This window comes from Fundulus heteroclitus, chromosome 16 (assembly GCF_011125445.2).
Source record: "Fundulus heteroclitus isolate FHET01 chromosome 16, MU-UCD_Fhet_4.1, whole genome shotgun sequence".
Lineage (NCBI taxonomy): Eukaryota > Metazoa > Chordata > Actinopteri > Cyprinodontiformes > Fundulidae > Fundulus > Fundulus heteroclitus.
Genome location: NC_046376.1, coordinates 32,716,830 through 32,721,956, shown reverse-complemented (window position 1 = coordinate 32,721,956; position 5,127 = coordinate 32,716,830). Strand labels below are relative to the sequence as shown.

Genomic DNA, 5,127 nt, shown 5'->3' with positions numbered 1-5,127 from the left:
ACCCCTTAAATAGAGAACAGAGATAGCACTTTCCAATTCCACCCTCTGATGCTAAAAATAGGATCAACCGCAATATTAAAGCCACAGCAGATGCCACCATTTCAAGAGGGCTGCGTGGCATAGAAAATACTTGTATGCAGAATCTAGAAAGACCTGATTATAATTAAATAGTGAATAAAGATTTTGTTTTCCCAATGAAAGTGTTTGAGCTTTTTCCACCAGGTGGCGCTATGTCATCACAAAACTCTTCAAAGCAATTCTGAGAAATTCACTTTAAAAAGTAGCCATTATTTTGTAGGATAAAAGAAACACGGAAAAATGAGTATTGGCCAAAAAACATTTTAAGTACGATGTTATTCATGTATATATGCATTACTTAATCTTCCTCGGTTATTGACATTTGTGTCATTTAGTTTTTGCACAACTGTTCTGACATTGAAATTGGCCAGGTTGTGTAACTTAAGTTTCTCAATTATTTCACATCAGTATTGCCGACAGATCATTCACTACCATTCTAAATTGTTTCCCTTTCAGTTGAAAGGAGATTTTTCTTTATATCCAGTAAAGAATCACGGTTCCAAAAAAAAAAAAAAAAAAAAAAAAACACACACACACGACCTGGATGACTGAGAATCTTCACCAGCATACAGAATCGCTGCTTTTTAAAGAGACATGTTTAACACCTTACTATAGTTAACTGCATTGCTCTAGTCTGAGTTGGCATACTCCATGTAGAAAGGCAGAGATTTGAACCCTTTTTCGCAAGATAGCACCATAAGTAATTGGCATCATGCGCAGACCAAAAAGCCCATCCTACTTGATTTTTGCCGAATTCTGGGTTAAAAAAAATATATATAAATTGGGACTCCTTGGTAATACCCTTTTGAATCCAGAAGGGAGACCATTCCTTAGAGGCATGGTCAGGGGTTGCCTTTTCTTCCTTCATCCGAGGCAGGTTTATCACAGCTGCTTTTATCCACGAAACAGATTTACCTTTTAAGCACTCCTAAGTGGGCTTTAGGATTTTATTTTCAATCAGGACTCATTGGAACAAATTTTATGAGGCTTTGAACAGAAGGCACTAGGCCTCCCAACCAAGAACTAAAGTCAGAGACAAGTCCAGCTCAAAATGTTTATTCAGAAAAATAAGTTACAAGAAGACCAACTACTGAATACACACCAGGAGACAAGCCACACTACAACTTCAGATACAGATTAGAACAGATCAGTGAAATGCTTCCAAGCAAATTGAGTAGATTCAGGAATATTTCTACTCCATGTAGACTTTTGGGCCTTTAGCTTTTGCACCCCAGGGTGTGCTTGTCAAACAGGTACTCTGCCATCTGTTGTTGTGGGCATCCATGGGGTCAGGTTGGTAATGTAGTCTCCAAGCTTCTTGATGGCCTCCACCTGTTCGTTCAAGTATGGACTCCCAGGAAGTCGCACAGCTGAAAAGGAGTTTCTCATTAGATTCAAAACATTAAATGCTTAATTAGAATATTTTTAAAACAACATGTAAAGGCCACATTAAACTTACATGGGGGTCGACGTGATCAGAAGCCAGCTTGTGCAGGTCCAGCAGGGCCTGGTTGACATTTTCTCCAGCTGCAGGGCGCACTGCATGGCCTCCATGCCACTGCCCCACTCATCCTCTCCGGTTTCTGCAAAAACAAAAGGTTCTCAGTATACGTTTCTCAAGTCCCCAATTACATTTTTTTTTAAGTTCTTTAAAAATTGTGCGGGTGCCACCGCAGGCAATTACCCCGATGAACAAAGCGTCAGTGTCCATTTACAGACACTACCAGAGCAGAAGGCTCATTTTCTAATATTTTGCAGCGCTAGGAAAGCAGCTCCGTTTCCTTCACGTCCTGAGAGAGATGCGGCTCCTCTCTTGTTCTTGAAGGACAGCAGCTTCTCAGCATGCTCCCTCCCTCTCCTCATGCTGTCTCCTTGAAGTAGTGAGAGAAGCCCGCAGCGCCACGTCGTCGCGGCAGAAGTAATATGCCTGGTGGAAAAGCAAAGAGGTAAACAGTTATTAGCCTTAACGCCGCCATCATTATCGGGCTATGGTCAAGACGCATAAGTCACGGCGGAGTCTAGGAAGAAACTGCAGCTTGAGTGTAAGCGCAGCATTTTGGGGTAACAAGTGAGGTTGACGAAAAATAGCAATAAGCAGGTTAGTGACACCAGTAGTGAAAGGTTATTCTTACCATAGAAGTGTAGGTGTAGGAGGCGAACAGCTCCATGTTGACCATCCTTTAATGGCGGCCTCGCAGTCGCGGTGGTAGTTCTGACGCACCTGAGATTCCATGTTGGGCTGGCGTTTGAGTTTTTTTAACAAAAACGAACGGTAAAAAAAAATAAAGCTTTAGTTCAATTTTAAATAGTGTTCAAGTAGAAGCAGGGTTGAGAGATCTCCGGAATGCAGGCTTGCTCGGCTCAATGAAAAAAGAGGAAGTTCCGTTCAAACACTGTTGAAGCAAGAACTCCTTGAAGCTTTGTTCTTCTTCAGTGGGAGCTGCCTGTATTTATACGCTCGCGAGACCTCGTGACAGACATTGACGTCATGTAACTCAGCAGTTTCCGCCAATGAGCAAGCGATGGTGAGACAAGCAGGATGTAATACAAAACTCGATAAAGTGATACTATTTCTCGTTTTGTCGTGGTCTTGTGTTGCCACGTGCGATGGAACATATTTCATTAAACTATTTCATAAAGTAGTAAACTAATATCAATTTATTTAAATTTTTCTGTGGAATGTGTACGCAACAATCAGTATGCTTCTTTAAACACCCTGTACCCATTCAAAAAGACAACACATCTGAACCGAAGTTTAATTAAATCATTAATCGTGGTTTTAAAAAGTCTTCCCTGATTTTCTCTTATCGTAACTAAGGTGAAACTTGCAGCCACAAGTGAGGGCGGTCATGTAGCTGGTGGCAGTTGCAAAAATAAGCACCAACAGCTCCTTAATAGAACCCATGTCAGCCCTAACTGGCTAAACTGCATGGGTGGATGAGGTTAAGTGGTGTACATAAAGTTAGGAAAAGCTAGTTTCAAAACTTCAACATTTCTTTTTTTTGTCTTTAAAAAGAAATATAACTGTTGGTGGTTTGGGGTTAGGGTTATTCTGAGGGTGAGCACCCTTATTCAACTGGGTCATTGGAGCTTTTTTTATTTCTTTTTACAACTCCTGAAAAGAACAGGATACATATCACATAAAGTTGTTAAAATGTTTTTTATCATGGTTCCATTTTTTAGAGCCAGAAACTGGTATTTTATACAGCAGCATTTACACTTTTGACATCCACTGCAACTAGAGAGACTGTATTGGAATACGGCATTGATTTTTGGACACAGCACAAATGTGCTAAACTGGAACTTGGTTCACTTCCCTGAGCATTGCGTGACATTCAAACTGCTGATGTAATTTTCCACTTGTTTTGCTATTTTTTCTTTTCTGATGCCTCACCCTGTACGGGCTTGTCTGCGTGGACGCCTGCTTTGTTTAAAACCTCTTCATTCAGTAGAACCATAGTCTTTCTTTATTACCTTTTTGACACAGTGCACCTGGCAGATATGGATAAAAATCCCCAGCACCTTCAGACTTTTTTGAAGTTTGAAGCATATACAGTAGTTCTCCTCTATTCATTGATGGTTAAATGGTAAATGGACTGAACTTATATAGCACTTTTCCAGTCATGCTGACCACCCAAAGCGCTGTACACTATAGCCACATCACCCAGTCCGCTCTCACTACGCACCACATTTAAACCCGAGAGCAGCTCGGTCAGGCAACCTGGGGTTAAGTGCCTTGCCCAGGGGCACAATCGCATGTGGCAGGGGGAAGCTGGAATCGAACCCACAACCCTCAGAGTAAGCCAGACGAGTACTCAACCCACCAGCCACAGTGCATGTGTTTGTTAATACATAACAAACACATTCCCTGCTTCTGTAAGAGGCTCAGCTTGTAGAACAGGTCCATCTTTCGCATAACTTTACCTTTGAGTAATGGAGTCTGCAACTTTTGAGGCTTTCTAAGCCCTGAATCCCATCTCAGGCAGTAAGGGTTCTCTTGCAGTAACTTGTTAGTATTGATACTCCTTGAACTTTTATTTTTATGACCTTTGGACGACACAGCTTCAGTGTCTGTTGTATGGATTTTATTTTATAGGCCTCTGGTTAGTGTTCTGCTGCTGGAACAAAGCTAAAATGTGTTAAGTCTTGTTATTGCCTCTATGTTTCTTCCAGTATTCCTCTGTTTTGGCTTGATTAGTCTTCCTATCTATAACTAAGTTTCCCTGTCCCTGCTTAAGAAACGGGTCGCTGCAGCTGTTAATATCTAAAATGTGTTACCATAAACTTCACTTACTTGTCACTTTTTGTCTGCACTTGGTAATTTGGCATGTAGGTAAAAAAGCAGATTTCTCTTGTTCCACAATGGCTTTCAGCTATTGGCGGCACAGGGTTTTTTTAGGGACGCCAAAGTAAAGCAGCTGGAAATAATGCATGGGGGTTTACAGTTCTGTACCGCACATAAAATCTCAATGAAGCAATCGAAGTTTTTAATTAAAAGCAGGCAAGCTTTGACAAATACTTTTATATAGTGAACCAGTTGATAGTGTAACAGTTGCAGGCCTGCATGGAAGAAGAGGAGACTGAAACCTCTACACAAACCATGAAAGAGTCTCAGAAATTAAATAATCCTCTGCATTGAAGCCTTTAAATGATTTATGCACAAAACAGTTCTAATACCCAGCCTTTTACTATATACTTGTTTATATGCCACATACTACTGCACAAAATTTAACATCTTCTCAGTTTGATTTACAATTCTTGAGTATTTTGTAAATCTCTTCTTTAATATTGGACCACCAATAAAAAGTGACTCTTTTGAAGCAACCGAGGGGAAAAAATCCCCACCAGATGAAGGTGAAACTACAACCAACCATCTGGCCGCTGACAATGCCTTAGACTAAAAGCTTGTTCATAACATGCTGCCTGAAAGTCCTTCATTTAGAAGTCTAGTGACAGCTGTCTTGCGAATCTTTCTGGAAGGTAAACCCTAACCTACTCCGCCGCCTTGTATGTAGGCTACTACACAGAATAAGTCTGAAGCATTGTTTT

The 5,127-nt window shown here is 40.8% G+C and overlaps 1 pseudogene; it reads right to left on the bottom strand.

Annotated features, from left to right (window-relative positions):
* Nucleotides 1-1,118: 1,118 nt before the first annotated feature.
* Nucleotides 1,119-2,503, bottom strand: LOC118566423 (annotated as a pseudogene).
* Nucleotides 2,504-5,127: the final 2,624 nt, after the last annotated feature.